This window comes from Leopardus geoffroyi, chromosome D2 (assembly GCF_018350155.1).
Source record: "Leopardus geoffroyi isolate Oge1 chromosome D2, O.geoffroyi_Oge1_pat1.0, whole genome shotgun sequence".
NCBI classification, from domain to species: domain Eukaryota; kingdom Metazoa; phylum Chordata; class Mammalia; order Carnivora; family Felidae; genus Leopardus; species Leopardus geoffroyi.
In genome coordinates this window covers 16,009,451-16,025,467 of record NC_059334.1, presented here as the reverse complement: position 1 = coordinate 16,025,467, position 16,017 = coordinate 16,009,451, and the positions used below count along the sequence as shown (strand labels likewise).

Below are 16,017 nucleotides of genomic sequence, written 5' to 3'. Positions count from 1 at the left end.
CCTCTCTCAAAACTAAATAACAACAACAACAACAAAAGCGAGAGTAGGGTGGTGCCCTGGGTGGCTCAGTCGGTTGGGCGACGGACTTCAGCTCAGGTCATGATCTCGCGGTCCGTGAGTTCGAGCCCCGCGTCGGGCTCTGTGCTGACAGCTCGGAGCCTGGAGCCTGCTTCAGATTCTGTGTCTCCCTCTCTCTCTGCCCCTCCCCACTCACGCTCTGTCTCTCTCTCTCTCTCATTTTCTCAAAAATGAAATAAACATGAAAAAAAATTAAAATAAAAGAGAGAATCAAAGAATCCGATCTTAGAAATGTGTTCACATTTGCTAGGCAATTCAATAGAAAAACTTAGTGCGTTTCACTGCACCTGTAGACTCTTCTCTAAATAAACAACCTTACAGAAGGGATGGCTGCCATTACTTTATGTCAATCGTGTCTCCAGGTGTGAAGGAGACCAAATGACCTAAGATCCTACACCCCCCACCCCCTGCCCCAGATCGCAGAAACGTGAGGCACAAGGACTGAGTTTGGAATGACACCCACAATGTGATGACGTCATCTCTGCTATCAGACACACGGCTAATTAACACAGAACTGCTTCTCTCCAGGAAAAACAGTTATTTCACTTCAGAATCAAAGTCTTAACACTATCCATTGTTCCTCAGTGAATGCTGCCTTTATGAAATCTTCCCCTGATATTTCCTCCTGAGAAATGTTTCATGAAAACAAACAAAGGAAAGAAAACAAACCCTGCTGAGATGCAACTTACAAAGCTACAACGTATTTTGTGAATGAGCCCTGCTGGCATTCAGGTTCCTGAAAGAAGCTAGCAGCCTTTCAGTAAGGGAATACTCAGAATTGCATCTTTATAGTGTGGGACTGCGAATGTTTTCTGAATAGCAGCTCTCGAGAAGCCTTACTGCACTGCGAACATTTGGTAATGGTGATTCCCGATATACTGACTTTGATATCAGTCTCACTCACCTTCCAGAGGTCGTACAGACCCAAGAAGCCACTTCAGGTAAAGGTTCAACCAACCAGGAACAAGGTTCCGGCTTTCGTGATGCTCAGGGGCAAGTGTGTTTTGTGAGGCTGGCTACTTCAAGCGGGTGGTGGGGCCAAAATGGATGAGTTAGCCTTCTCCAGAAGTCACCTGCCCTTGGGACCCTGCCAGAGAAGGAAGTCTGAGAGCCCAGCTCCTCCTGGCTCCATAACTGCTTAGCTGGGTGACCCTGAACACATCATTTACGTCCCTGGGCCTCGGCTTCCTTATCTTTAAAATGTGGATATTGAGGGCGCCTGGGTGGCTCAGTCGGTTAAGTGTCCAACTTCAGCTCAGGTCATGATCTCACTGTTTATTTCATAAAGTTCGAACTCACTGATGAGTTTGAACCCTGCATCAGGCTCTGTGCTGACAGTGTGGAGCCTGCTTGGGATTCTCTCTCCCTCTCTCTCTCTGCCCCTCCCCTGCTTTCTCTCTCCCTCTCTCTCTCTCTCTCTCTCTGAAAATTAATATAGTAACACCTACTTCAAAGAACTATTGGGAGATAAATGAGATAGTTGAAGTACTAAAGTATTATCTATCGCACAGTAGCAACAGTAAGCAAATAAAGCTGCAATAATGGACTAGAATTATTATTGAGAAGAAGAGAAAATGGCCTGCAAATATTTGCAGATGAGACAAAGTGTCTGCCACATTCCATCATCAAGCCCATCTGTGTGATTACACTGATCAGGGCCACATTTTGGGAAAAATTATTTGTAATATAACAGACATAAAGCACACTGTCCTTCATTCAACGAGACAGAACCTAACGGTAAGAGAAGAAATTGGAAAAAGAGAAGGAAAAGACACCCCTCGTTATCAAGAAAAGTGCATCTGACCTTGTAAATTGAGAAAAAAAAAACCCGACATTAATAAATGACAGGTTTGAAAAAAACAAAACAAAATGACCAGAGAGTCAAGAAAGAAAGAAAGAAGAAAAAAAAGACAAAGAAAGAAAGAAAGAAAGAAAGAAAGAAGAGAAGGAAAGAAAGAAAAAAGGAAAGAAAGAAAGAAAGAAAGAAAGAAAGAAAGAAAGAAAGAAAAAAGGGAGGAAGGAAGAAGAGAAAGGACGGAAGGAAGAAGAGAAAAGAAAGAAAAAGAAGGAAAGAAAGAAAGAAAGAAAGAAAGAAAGAAAGAAAGAAAGAAAGAAAAAAGGAAGGAAGGAAGAAGAGAAAGAAAGAAAGAAAGAAAGAGAAGGAAGGAAGGAAGGAAGGAAGGAAAGAAAGAAAGAAAGAAAGAAAGAAAAGAAAGAAAAAGAAGGAAAGAGAAAGAAAAAAGGAAGGAAGGAAGAAGAGAAAAGAAAGAAAAAGAAGGAAAGAAAGAAAGAAAGAAAGAGAAGGAAGGAAGGAAGGAAGGAAGGAAGGAAAGAAAGAGAAAGAAAGAAAGAAGAGAAAAGAAAGAAAAAGAAGGAAAGAAAGAAAGAAAGAAAGAAGGAAGAAGAAAAAGAAAGAAAGAAAGAAGAGAGAAGAAAGAAAGAAAGAAAGAAAGAAAAAGAAAGAAAGAAGAAGAGAAAGAAGGAAAGAAAGAAAAAAGGAAGGAAGAAGAGAAAGAAAGAAAGAAGAAGAGAAAGAAAGAAGGAAAGAAAGAAAGAAAGAGAAAGAAAGAAAGAAAGAAAGAAAGAAAGAAAGAAAGAAAAACGGAAGGAAGAAGAGAAAGAAAGAAAGAATGAGAAGGAAAGAAAGAAAGAAAGAAAGAAAGAAAGAAAGAAAGAAAGAAAGAAAAAAGGAAGGGAGGGAGAAGAGAAAGAAAGAAAGAAAGAAAGAAAGAAAGAAAGAAAGAAAGAGAAGGAAAGAAAGAAAGAAAGAAAGAAAGAACAAAAGAAAGAGAGAAAGAAAGAAAGAAAGAAAAAAAAGGAAGGGAGGGAGAAGAGAGAGAAAGAAAGAAAGAAAGAAAGAAAGAAAGAAAGAAAGAAAGAAAGAAGAAAAAAGAAAGAAAGTAAGAAAGAAAGAAAGAAGGAAGGAAGAAGAGAAAGAAAGGGTGCCTCCATGACGGGTCTCGCTCAGCCGGCCCTATGCCCTTGGTGACCTCACCAAATTCTCGTACTCATGAGACCAAACACAAATCCATCAAATCATCTCTTTCCACACATCTTTCTTGCTATGAATAGACCACACCGAAATGTACACGTCTAAATGTATTCATTTGTCCACTCACACGTGTGTATGAAGTGCCTGCGACCTGCCAGCCAACCTGGGGGTGCAGCGATGCATGGTCGGCCCAGCTCACTAGCGCGCCCCTAGTGTTCGATGGTTACAGCAATCAAACCCCATATTACAGCTATTTGTATACAATTCGTTCTTTCCGGTTAGATTATAAGCTCTTGAAGGGAAGGAACGTATTCCATATATTAAACTTTTTTTTAAGTTTATTTATGCATTTTGAGAGACAGAGAGTGAGCGGGGGAGGGGCAGAGGGAGAGGGGGGACAGAGAAGCTCGAGCAGGCTCCACACAGTCAGCACAGAGCCCAGTGCAGGGCTCAAACTCGCCAATCATGAGATCGTGACCTGAGCCAAAATCAAGAGCTAGGTACTCAACAGACTGAGCCACCCAGGCATCCCGGGAGGGACCCTATTTTAATCATCTTGTTTCCCTTGGTTCCTGACAGAGTGTTCCATTAGCAGAAATTACCCAACAAGTGTTTACAGAAGCAAGTCATCTCCAGCACGAATGGAACAAGAGAGCCCACGGTCTCCCTCCCACGAGCTCTTCAGATTTTAAGCCCACTTGACTGAGGCGGCTAAGACTTTCTATAAATCTGGCTGATCGTGTGATAGGAAGTAGACTGTTTTGCAACATAATCTGGAAAATGTCGGTGCTATGCCATGAGTATAAGCAGCAAAACGTGAAGTTAAGGAAGAGATGGGAAGTCACCCAAACGTTTCACATGTAGGCCAGTGCGTTCCCCAATGTCCAGGCGCCTGAGTGGAGGATAAGGCACCATCACAGATCTTGACATCCTGATCCTGGCAACAGGTGGCACACTGCTGTTGGAAGCAAGCAAACGGCATCTACCCCGGGGCTGTTCCCCTACGTAGAGACATCTAAGCGAGTATGAGGTCTCTGCAGAAATCCGGGCAGGACGATAAGAAGTTTACTGGTCTGAGAACGCTGTAAGTCAACAGAGATAAACTGTGGCCTCTCTGGAGGTCAACTAGAACCTCTTGAACTTCATCGGCCTCACAAAGTTGGCCCCAAAAAGCCAGAAAGCAACAAAGGATAGGAATGAAAGGAAGCCTAGCTACCCCTGCCAATACTTATTTTGATTCCAAAAAGGTGCAAGGAAGGGGCACCTGGGTGGCTCAGCGGGGTAAGAGTCGCACTCTTGATTTTGGCTCAGGTCATGATCTCACTGTCGCTGAGATCGAGCGCTGCGTCGGGCTCTGGACTGACAGAGAGGAGCCTGCTTGGGATTCTCTCCCTCTCTCTCTCTCTGCCCCTTCCCTGAAAGCTTGCTCACGTTCTCTCACCCTCGAAATTAACATATTAAAAAAAACAAAGGTCTGAAGTTGAAGGTAAAGCTGAGAGCAGAGAAGAGGAACAAGATGTTCCAGCTTCACAACTTTCTGATAAGAAAATACCTAAGGAGTTAAAACTTCCTACCAGGATTCTGAAGGCCATCTCTAGGCCAGTATGGTACCAGCTATTCCGGAAAATCCCTTTCATCTTTGTAAGGACTCGAGTTTGGAGCTCAGCCCGAACTTTTCTCATACAGCCCCTAATGATAATTGATTTCTCCTCCAGAACAAGTCTCCTGACTTGTTCAGGAGACTGGCTGCTAAGCTTTACAAAGACTTAGTTAAGTGAGTCCTAATTTCATCAATGGGAAAATGAGCGGACCAAACGGTAAAACCATCTCTTTAAGATTATGCAACAAGTCAGTAGTTAAACCAGTGTGTTACTTCCTCAGTTCTGATGCTATTAAAACATTCACAGATTTCAAGCAATGTATTCGTTACAGATAAATCTATGTGAGAATAACCGTCCTTGCACAAGAGAAAACAGAAGAACCAACGCAAAAGAACTTCATTTACTTTTTTTTAACAACAGACATGTTGTACAGATTCCTGACGGCCCCTTTACCTGGGGTGTAATCGTTACCCATGTTAAGAGAGATTTAAAATGGATTTTCAGGGGCGCCAGCGTGGCTCAGTCGGTTACACGTCCGACTTCGGATCAGGTCACAATCTCGCGGTCCGTGGGTTCGAGCCCCGCGACGGGCTCTGTGCTGACAGCTAGGAGCCTGGAGCCTGCTTCGGATTCTGTGTCTCCCTCTCTCTCTCTGCCCCTCCCCTGCTTGTCCTCTGTCTCTCTCGCTCTCCAAAATAAATAGACATTAAAAAAACAGATTTTCAACTTGGAAAAAAAGACTAGTTGGTACAGAGCAGCTACAGCACAATACAACATGGCTTCACTCCACGTTCTGCTCTGAAAGAGTTTGTCTGGATTCACATCATAAGCAACTCAAAACAGTTTCCATTTTTTCAATGTTTATTTATGAGAGAGAGAAGGAGACAGAGCACGAGCGGGAGAGGGGCAGAGAAAGAGAGAGAGAGAGGAATCTGAAGCAGGCTCTAGGCTCCGAGCTGTCAGCACAGAGCCCGACACGGGGCTTGAACTCACGAGCCTTGAGATCACGACCTGAGCCAGAGTCGAATGCTTAATGGATCGAACCACCCAATCGCCCCTCAAACAGTTTAAAACAAAAAGACGGTAATTAAGAACTTGCAAAAATACTGGTTTGTATCATGTGACAAAAGACCAATACCCAGAATAAAGTTTCAAAAGCAAAAAAGAGTACGTGTAATAATTCCAAAGACAAACAGGCCAAAAAAACAAACGAACAAAAACCACAAGTGGCCATAAAGGTGCCTAACTTCAGCATTAATTAAAACAAATAAATAGGGGCGCCTGGGTGGCTCAGTCAGTTAAGTGGCCAACTTCGGCTCAGGTCATGATCTCACAGTCCGTGAGTTCGAGCCCCGCGTCGTGCTCTGTGCTGACGGCTCAGAGCCTGGAGCCTGCTTCGGATTCTGTGTCTCCCTCTCTCTCTGACCCTCCCCCATTCATGCTCTGTCTCTCCCTGTCTCAAAAATAAATAAATGTTAAGAAAAATTAAAAAAAAAAAAAAACAAATAAATAAATATGAAAACAATTAACAGTTTTCACATTAAAATCAGAAACAATAGACTGAGATTAGTCGCTGTCAGTGCCGGCCACAGGCTCACTCCTGAGTCACTGACGGAATCCTAACTGGGCACAACCTATCTGAGGGGCCATCTAGCAATATCTCCAAAATTTTGAGTATGAGTACTCTTTTATCCAGGAATTCCATTCCTAGGAATTTATCCCCAAGAGATAGTTACATAAGTATGTATATACTTGTTTACATACAAGCATTTTGTTACTTAGAGCCAAACGCTGACAAGCCCCGAAGTGTCCTTCGGTAGGGATTAAATAATCGTGGAGGTACACGAGGAAATCCGGTTCATCGTTTAAAAGAATAAGTAGGTACTACTGAAATACTAACAAGGGAAAGACATCTACGATGTACTGGTAAGAAAAAAAAAGCGACCGGGAAAACAGTATGAAGGGAATAATCCCATTTTTGTTTTGTTTTCTTAAAAAGTGCGCATGCAGATTCAGACTAAAGTCTATTGACACGGGCTGCCTTCGGGGAGTGAGATTATAGGGGAGATGTATGCTCTACTTTATATATTTCTGTGTTGTCTGAACACATCTATCAATTTCAAAGCTAAAGAATGCCATTTTCGATAAAATGAAGTATGCTTAAAATCATGAGCCTGTATCACAAACGTCTGTACAGTCTCGTATTCCATAAAATCCACCTAACTTCGCTTATCGAAATGAGCCATAAGGAAACTAATCTGGAGTCCACACCCTCTAGGCTGGAAGCTCTATACACCTGATCCAAAAAATCCTGGACAGTGTTCATTCCTGGCGGAGCTATTTCCCCATGGTGCTGAAAAGCACAGTAAGGGACACGGGTTAATCCGAGGTGGGGGTCCAGGCAGCTTTTGCCCTTCGGTGGGCCAGAGGCTACTAACACAAGGGACTCATCGCCCGGCTTCAGGGGGGGCCAAGGAACCAGGAGGGACAAAAACAGCAAAACAAAAACAGGTCTTCCCTTAAGACCAACCCAGGTACCACCCTCCTTTCCCCTGCGCTGGAATGTAGATGATGCCCCTTCATTGTTATTTTCACATCACAATGTCCTCGGGCATCAGGACTTCATTAGCACCTCCTCGGCCAAGTCTCCTGAGTCCCACACAAGAAGGAATTTCGTCTTTTCAGGCTGACTTTCCTTGATTCCCCCTCTTCTCTCTCCCACGAGTAGTTTTGAAATTTCACCATCAAAGCACTGATGTACTTATACCTGGTAACAAGGAAACCCATCGTGGGCATCGCGCCCTCCTCCAGCGATAGATACCCTGGCTGCTGTCAAAATGCTCCTCTACTGAAGAACATTTTAAGACACAGGCTCTCAGGCCGCAGCCTTCAAAATGCACCAACACACACACACACACACACACACACACACACAGGCGACAGAGGCTGTGGGAACAAAGAGGATCCAGAGACGTCTGGACAACTGGGGGCAGGACCCGACTCTAGAGTGGACCTCAGACGGAGGGGACGAGGCTCTATAGGATGCTCCGGGCCAGGTGGCAGGACCGGCAGACAGATCCTAGATTAGGTGTTAGTAAGGAATCCATATTAAGTTCTGGACGGATCACTGAACTACTGTCGACCAAGTGAATATCTCTATTTTTAGGAAACACACGCCGACATTTGGGGAGGGCCAAGGGCCACGATGCATGTAACTTATCCATAAATGGTGCAGAAGAAAACTGCGTGCGTGCGCGTGTGCGTGCATCTGTGTGTGGACAGACGGACAGACAGAAGGATGGTAAGTAAGCCACTTCTGATAATCCAAGGCCAGCGACCAAATGTGCAGGGGCAACGGCTACTGCTGAGGGCTCCTTCCCAAACCACCTGGTATCCTGCTGTTACAGAAAATGCAACACGTGTGGACACACACAAGGGAGCAGCCAGCTCTGCCTTTATCCCGTGTTGGAGGAAGGCATTCCAGGTGACGCCGCGGGGCCCCAGGCACAGGGGCCGGGCCTCATCCAGGGGTCCCCAGCCCTCCCCCCCCCCATCACCTTCCTCACTCACAGTGGCCCCTCAGGGCAGGGCACACTAGCCACCAGGACAGCTGCTTCAGTGCAGCCCCTGAACCTCCGCTATGCTCACACTTTGTCCCTTTACTCTAAGCAGGGACACTCCTTGGAGAGGTACACCAACCAGTTTTAAAATTCATGCCCTTTTAAACACTTTAAGGGACAGAGGCTCACAGGAACTTGCTAGTCCCTCCTTCTGAAGCCCCCAGTTTAGGCAATTCCAAAGTTCAAACGGCTTCTTCTTCTTTATTTATTTATTTATTTATTTATTTTATTATTATTTTTTTTTAATGTTTGTTAATTTTTGAGAGAGACAGAGACAGAGTGTGAGCAGGGGAGGGGCAGAGGGAGGGAGACACAGAATCCCAAGGAGGCTCCAGGCTCTGAGCTGTCGGTGCGGAGCCCGACGCGGGGCTCGAACCCACAGACCACAAGATCGTGACCTGAGAGAAGTCAGCTGCTTAACCGACTCAGCCAACCAGGCGCCCCTCAGATGGCTTCTTATTAATGGGACCCAGAAGCCCAAATTTCAATCTCTAAGCAGTGGCTTGGGGGTGCGGATGGGGAGTGGACTCACCTGAGCAGGGAGAACAGAAGCCTCCAGCTTGGGCCACTGGGAGCAAGAACCTGCAAGAGAAGGAAGAGTTCTAGTTCAGAATCACAGAAAAACTTCCGGTCAGCGGTTTTTAAGGTGTGGTCTCAGAGTCCCCAGGGGTTCCCAGGACCCTTCCAGGGGTCTCCCGGGTTCAAACCATTTTCACAGCAAAAGGCAGGATTTCCCTTTTCCACTCTCTTCCCGCCAAGGCACGGCGGAATCTTCTAGAGGCTGAGTAACCAGTCTCGGCACAAAAGGCTTGAGAGTCTAGCTGTATTCTCGTAAGCGAGGCATTAAAGAGTTTTGCGAAAATGTCGTTCTGCTCATTAAGTTTCTGTCGTTCTGGAAAACACTGATTCTCGTAAAACGTGTTATTTACAATAAAAGGTGAAGGGCTTACTGCTGCCATGTTTAATATACGAATAACTATTTTTAAACCTCTCCATTTGAATCCTAGTGTCACAAATCTCAGTAGAGATGAGCCACATAATAAAAAGCTCTCTGGGATCCTCAATCGCTTTTGCAGATGTCCAGGGGGCCAAAAATTTGTCATTTACAGATGTCAACCAAAATTTTGACAACGGCTGGTCTCAGGGTCTATTTCTGGTACTAACTTCTGTTAGGCTGCATCTGCTTTTAATATAGCAGCAGCGGACAATATTGGATATACAGCACGAAGTACCAGGCGCTCTGCTAGATACTTTCTGTACACACGGTATTTCCACATTCATGATCACTTGAACAGAATTGGCCTCTCCTGCCTCCTGGATGAGGAGACTGGTACTCTAAGAAACGGATTATCTGCCCAAAGTGAAGCTCACAGAACAGGGTGTGAACTTGGGTCAGCCTGGCTCCTAAGATCGTGATCTTTTCGTTACATCATTTCTAAAAACAGTCGTTGTAAGAATTTATGCAAACTGAACCAGGGCGAGGCGCGCTGAGGCCCCGCACCTCTACCTGACGTCGTGCGGACTCAACACGCCACAGTGTGAGGTGCACGGCTTGGATGAAATGGTCACGACGTGGTTTCCCTAAGTCCTGGTAGAGTCCTGCCCTCTGCTCCCTACAAAAGACAGACCCCGGTAAGTGAGCTGTCCCGCAACGGCCGGCTTACGCCTACAGTCCCAGAACGGTATTGACCGCGATCAATTACAAGACCACCTCCCGAGAAGGCTACCGTTGGCCTTGGCTTTGGGAAGCCCACCTTTTTCAATCTGTCTCCATTCTTACAAAGCCCTGAAACAGCTGACGAAAGGTTACTATCGTTAGTCCCTCAACTGCAGCTGGACTTAGGTTATGTGCGCCTGTAAGGGAGGGGGGAGACATTCTCACGGACTTAACTTAATGGAGCCGATGCAGCCAATTCGGAGCTTAAAAATCCAAAGCACGTACGGCGAGTCCCTCAAAAAAAATTAAACCTGGAATTACCATACGATCTAGTAATTTCCCTTCTGGGAACATACCCAGGAGAATGGACAGCACAGGTTTTTGAAAAGATGCACACACACCCGTGCTCACAGCAGCCTCAAGTGTCCGTCAACAGATGAACGGAAGAACCAGCTGTGGCAAATCCACACGATGGAATATTACTCAGCTTTCAAAAGGAAGGGGATCGGAACACCTTACAACACGGACGAACGCCGAAGACGTGATGCCAAGTGAAGCAAACCGGCCACAAAAGGACAGATACTCCGGGACTCCCCTTACATGAGGTACCTAGAATAATCAGCTGCATAGAGACAGGAAGCAGAGTTGGGTGGTGGCCAGGGGCTGGGGGAGGGGGAGGGGGAGTTCGAGTTTAATGAGTACAACATTTCTGCTCGGGAAGAGAGAAAGTGTCTCGAGACAGATGGTTGCACCACTGTGTGAATATACTTAACGCCACTGAACCACACACTTAAAAATAGTAAATGTTCTGTTGTGTAAACTTTATCACACACACACACACACCCCGAAGAATTTATCAAAAAGACTTCTCAACATTAAATAACGGGGAAAAGAATATATTATTGGGCATCCTAGGTCATTGCTTCAATCTTTTACTAGCTTATTAACTCCAACCAGGGGCGCCTGGGTGGGTCAGTCGGTTGAGCATCCGACGACAGCTCAGGTCGTGATCTCACGGTTCACGAGTTCGAGCCCCGCGTCAGGCTCTCTACTGACAGCCCAGAGCCTGCTTAGGATCCTCTATCCCACCCCCTTCTCTGCACCTCCCCTGCTCATGCTCTCTCTCTCCCTTTCTTTCAAAAATAAACATTTATAAATAAATAAATAAATAAATAAATAAATAAATAACTCCAACCAAGCATCCATCCACTTGGCCCATGTTCACCAACCACCTCCCAGCTACGAGCTCCTGTGCCGCGAACAGCTGAAGGAGACCGTCTCTGGGCAGCACAGGAAGGGCAGCGACCCAGGCATCGCACTAGATGTACTGAGATGCAATCTGGAAAGGCCTGCTTAGGAGACTCAACTGCACGGTGAGTGATAAATGTTTCTGGCACACAAAGCCACGAGCTCGTGCAACTACAAAAAAAAAAAAAAATCGTATCCTCTGAACTATCCATATTTTTCAAAGTTGTAGGAACCCTTTTTTTTTTCTCTCTCAAGAGGCTTTCTGGTCTTCTAATTTTTTTTTTTTTTTTAAATGCTGGTACATTATAAAACCCTCCGCTTTGTCAAAGTCCTATTGATGAAACGGTTTGCGTTTCACGACTCACTATTTTGGGGTTAATTTCTCCTCTTCGGCCGAGACCCTTTAACTGACGTTGTGACATCCCCCACACAATGAACGCAACTCTGTAAAAGGCACTTTTCCTTCCTTTGATACAAGCAAATATCCTGTAAACAATCCGTGCTCCACTCTTTTAACTCACTGCTTTTGTTTACCGACAGGAAAGGAAACCACAAATCCTCCCAAGTGGGACTGGGGGGCTCCACGGTTCTCCATTTCCTACCGAGCAGGTGGTTTACATGAGGCAACTGGCTATTGTCTTTTGCCTTGTTTTTGCTCTGGAGAAGAAAATCGGTGGGCTTTCGGCAGAGCGTAGTTTTCTCAAAGCGCAGAACTTGGGGCTGTGCGCTGTCCTGCAGAGAGCAGGTCAGAGAAAGGCGAGATGCTCTCCTGTCCCCTGGCCCATTGCTGAGAGGCGGCGACTCACGCTCCAACAGGACTCTCTCTGCCAGAAAACCAGATTTGCAGGCAAAGAGAGGCCTGGCCCTTTGTTCTTACCAGCAGGTTCCTCAGCTGTTTTTCCCAGTGAAACAGGGCTCTGAGAAAGTGAGGGCAAATATTTACTTTCCACTGAGAAGAATAAAAATATTCGGTCCAGCTCGAAGTCATTACTTCTCCAATGTTAGGACATGCTTGCTAGTATTCAGGAAAAGCACCACAGAAAGGCTACCGTGTTTTGGTTTTGGTTTTTATTTTAAACAGAAAAACTCCTTTCGAAAGAAGGACATGGGTCCGAGAGGCAAAGTCCTAAGCACTGCTTTCTGTCCTTATACCTGTGAACGCTGGCAATGTGTGCAAGCAGTCCTTGCACGGACCGGCCCCCCACTCCCCAGTTCTGGGCCAACAGGCCAGCCACGGTTCCCGCCCTGAATCTCTGAACCACGGCCGTGTCCTGTGCACCGTCATGAGGCCCAGGGGTGCAGAGCTACAGTCTCACCCCAGACCTCACCCGCTCCGAAACGAAACTACACACTCCAGAAGATGGTTCCTCAAGAAGCAGATAACCGAACGTGGAATGAGCGCCGGATTCAAACAGCCAGTCGTTCCCAGGAAAGGGTTTGGGATCCGCGCAGATGAATGTCACCTTAGGCCACGTGCTCCAGGAAACGCATTTTGGAAACCGCTGCCCCTGCCACGCCCAGCGTTCACCAGCGCTGACCACGCAGGAGCACGAGCCATCAGGCTTTTACTGTCTCGGCCAGTCGCACTTAGACACACCGTGTTAAGTGTTTTCAGTCCATTTAGAGGTCTAGTTTTACCTGGGCGTCTCAATCACGGGCCGGAGGTCAAATGACTTCTCTGACCACCCTCAAGAGTCTACTTTTGCTGCGAATCGGGTCGGCGCGATGTGAAACTCTCAACGCGGGCAGCGATGCCGTTTGGCTACGCACATTTCCTTTGGAATTTCAGCGTGGCGCCACGCACTACGTCACTCAGGTGGGGATACATCTGTTTTCGTTTCGGTGTTTGTTTTGGCGGCTGTCGCAAACGTATTTTTAAATTGTTGCAAGAACCCTTAACAAGAGATTTACCCTCTTAAACGTTTAAGTGCACGATACGCTATTATTAACTCCATAGGCACAATGGGGCACAGCAGATCTCGAGAATGTACTCATCTTTACGTTATAACCGCAACTTTATACGTATTGAACAGAAATTCCCTATCTGCCCCCTGCCCAGCCCCTGGCAACCACCATGCCCCTCTCTGTTCCCGTGGGTCTGGTTATTTTTGGATTCCCCTCCTAAGTAGGATCACATGGCATCTGTTCTCCTGGAACTGGTTTATTTCACTTCGTATAACGTCCTGCAACTTCCTCCTTGTCACATACGGCCGGGTTTCTTGTTGAAGGCTGAATAGTATCCTTTGTATATGTTCCCCGGCATTCTTTTCAGGTCAGGTGGAAAGAAGAAGGGCTCTGGAAACGCAGCCGCTTCAAAGTTATTTAAACATTGAATCAATATTTACTTAGCACCTCGAGCATTCAAACACTGTACTAAATGCTGTCCATTCTTGTTACCTAAGGCTCACTGCCTAATGGAGGGAGCCAACCTTTACACAGGTAAGTGGGATGAAATCTCTCGAAGGGCCCCGTTGGGGCACCAGGGGGGGGGGGCCAAATTTTACCTGGGAGGAGAGAGAGAGGGAAGGTTTTCTGCAGCAGGTAACACGGGAGTAGCCGAACCATGGCAAAGGTGTGGGGCGTGGCGGGGACAGTCCTATTCCCTCATGTCTATCAGCAAGGTACATACAGTCTTCCTCTCCCCCATGACTGGCCGAGGGTGAATAAAGAAGAATCTAGGCCTTGAATGCCTCCCCACACCTCGCAGAGCATTCATCATCCCCACAACACTCTGCTCTCGTGTCTAGACTCTAGGATCCAGGAGGGCGGGAGCAAGGTTCACACTATGCGTCCCGTCCTAAGTACTGTGCTCCGGGCTTTTCTTCAAAAGTACCCGGTCAGTATTTCCTGAAGAATGAAGGAAAAAGAGAAGGATGGAGGGAAAGGGGAGGAGGGAGGAAAGAGGAAGGAAAAAAGACTGGCTCTCTGTGAAGACTTGAAAGCCGCGGAGAACGGGAACACAGGAGGCCAGCACAGTAAGGAGCACACAGTGCCCATCTGCCGGAAGAGAGAACGGAGGCGTTTCAGGACGGAATTCCCAAGGAATGAGCTAAACCACGTGCAATCACCCCTGCGCTGCCATTTTTGACCTACAAAAGCAGGAATTTCATGTGACTCAACCTCCCACACGCTCCTCCCCAGTGAGCTTAACTATTCCACGCCTATGACTGCGACGCATCACTTGCTTTGGTACCCTGCTAGCTTTGCGCCCAAACAGCGAGCTGTCACCCCACCGTGCCACCCCACCCCGGCACCCCTACCTCCACATGCAAAGGGCGGAGCGCACATCCCTCCCGCCAAACCTCGCCCTCGGCCCCCGCTCCACACCCCAGCTGACGTCTCTGTTCTCCCTGCCCGTGCCCTCGTCCGCCACCGTGGACCGTGGCAGCTCCAGTGTCTGTCTGCCCCGCACACCAGGGCCACGCCCCCTTCTTCTGGCTCTTGTGGGGAACCTTCCCTGGCCCTACGTAATGCCGTCCACTGGGCCACTCGAGGCCCGGCATTCCCTCACCCTCAGTGCCCAGTTCCGCGTGCAGAACCAAAGCCAAGTCGTCTACATCGTCCCTGGGCAGCGCAGGGGTCTGGGGAGGGAGAAGTTCGGTTTCAGCTAAGAGCACTAGCTAGGGGGACGTGAGCTCCGGCTACTGGCTGCCATCTTGCCGATGACACAGAGAGCGTGGCCGTGAAGGACTCCGCATAGCGGAGTCAAGATACAGAGAAAGGGTCTGGGGCCACGTCAGAACCCCTGGCTCTGTAGCATGCTACTCCTAGATGCCTCCGTTACTTGAGCGATACCCTTTCCGTTTCTGCTTAAAGTTGGGTTTCTGTCATTCATAACCAGTGGTCCAGATGAATTACCTGGGCAAAACTGTACCATGCATAACATCACCTCAAAGGAGTCTTCAAATGATTCCCCTAAGATGGCCTTTACGCTGACAGTCATGGCGTCAGTAGGCTCTTCCCCAAATAAAGAAGCCCTATAGTTCCCATCACCCCAAACGCCAGCATCCTTACGGCCTCAGTGAGAGGCCTTCACCCCAATACAACTTTCTCAGACATCTCCAGAGGAAAAAAGTTTTCAAGAAAACCCTTCTAGACAGACAGTGTCTCTTGCTCTCTGCTACCCCCAGGGACCATTGCTTACACCATTTATTCTGACATTTTTCAGTCAGTATCATAGATGATGATTTATTTATAGATGTCTGCCACCTTCAATCGGGAGTTCTTAATGAGCAGAGGCCTTAGGCATAATAGGTAATCGATACACCGCTGGTGAAATGACTAATCCTGAGCAGGCGAGCTTCCTGTGTTCAAAAACAATGGCTGGCGATGACGTCACAATCGATTCAAAGTCTGTACCCCTTTTCCATAAATTTATTACATTACTTTTTCTTTGGACTTCTAAGCATAAATAACTAAATCAGCACGACTACTGAGACGTCCTTGATGTGGCGTAGCAAATGCTCTGGGCTCTCTCAGTACTTCCCACAAATAAGGTGAGTAGGAAGGACTCTTGGGAGCCAGTACCCCCTTGCTAAATTAAGCTAGACAGCTTTCACTACTCCTCGGTGATCGCAAAGTCCAAACTCGTAACCAAGGCAACCAAGCACTGGCGGTCTGTCCAGCCGCCTCTTCCAGCCCCTTGCCCCGCCAGGCTTGCTCACACACCCAAACGGTGGTTTTCACTTGCTTAGGTGGAGGGTAGAGCAGTAAGAACTCCTGATACTGTTTGGCGAACACGCTCTCCTCTACCGAGTGTGTAGCACATGATGAATAATGACATCATGTTAGTTTGGGAACCGGGAACGTTTTTATTAGCAG

At 47.0% G+C, this 16,017-nt stretch overlaps 1 protein-coding gene across 6 annotated transcripts in view; it reads right to left on the bottom strand.

The window, feature by feature from the left end:
- Window positions 1-16,017, bottom strand: part of SIPA1L2 (signal induced proliferation associated 1 like 2) — a 224,760-nt gene that overhangs the window by 164,795 nt on the left and 43,948 nt on the right. For all 6 annotated transcript variants that reach the window (XM_045437350.1, XM_045437353.1, XM_045437354.1 and 3 more), the window contains exon 2: window positions 8,824-8,873. The gene's annotated coding sequence lies outside the window, so the exon portion shown is untranslated. The remainder of the gene's footprint in view (window positions 1-8,823; window positions 8,874-16,017) is intronic.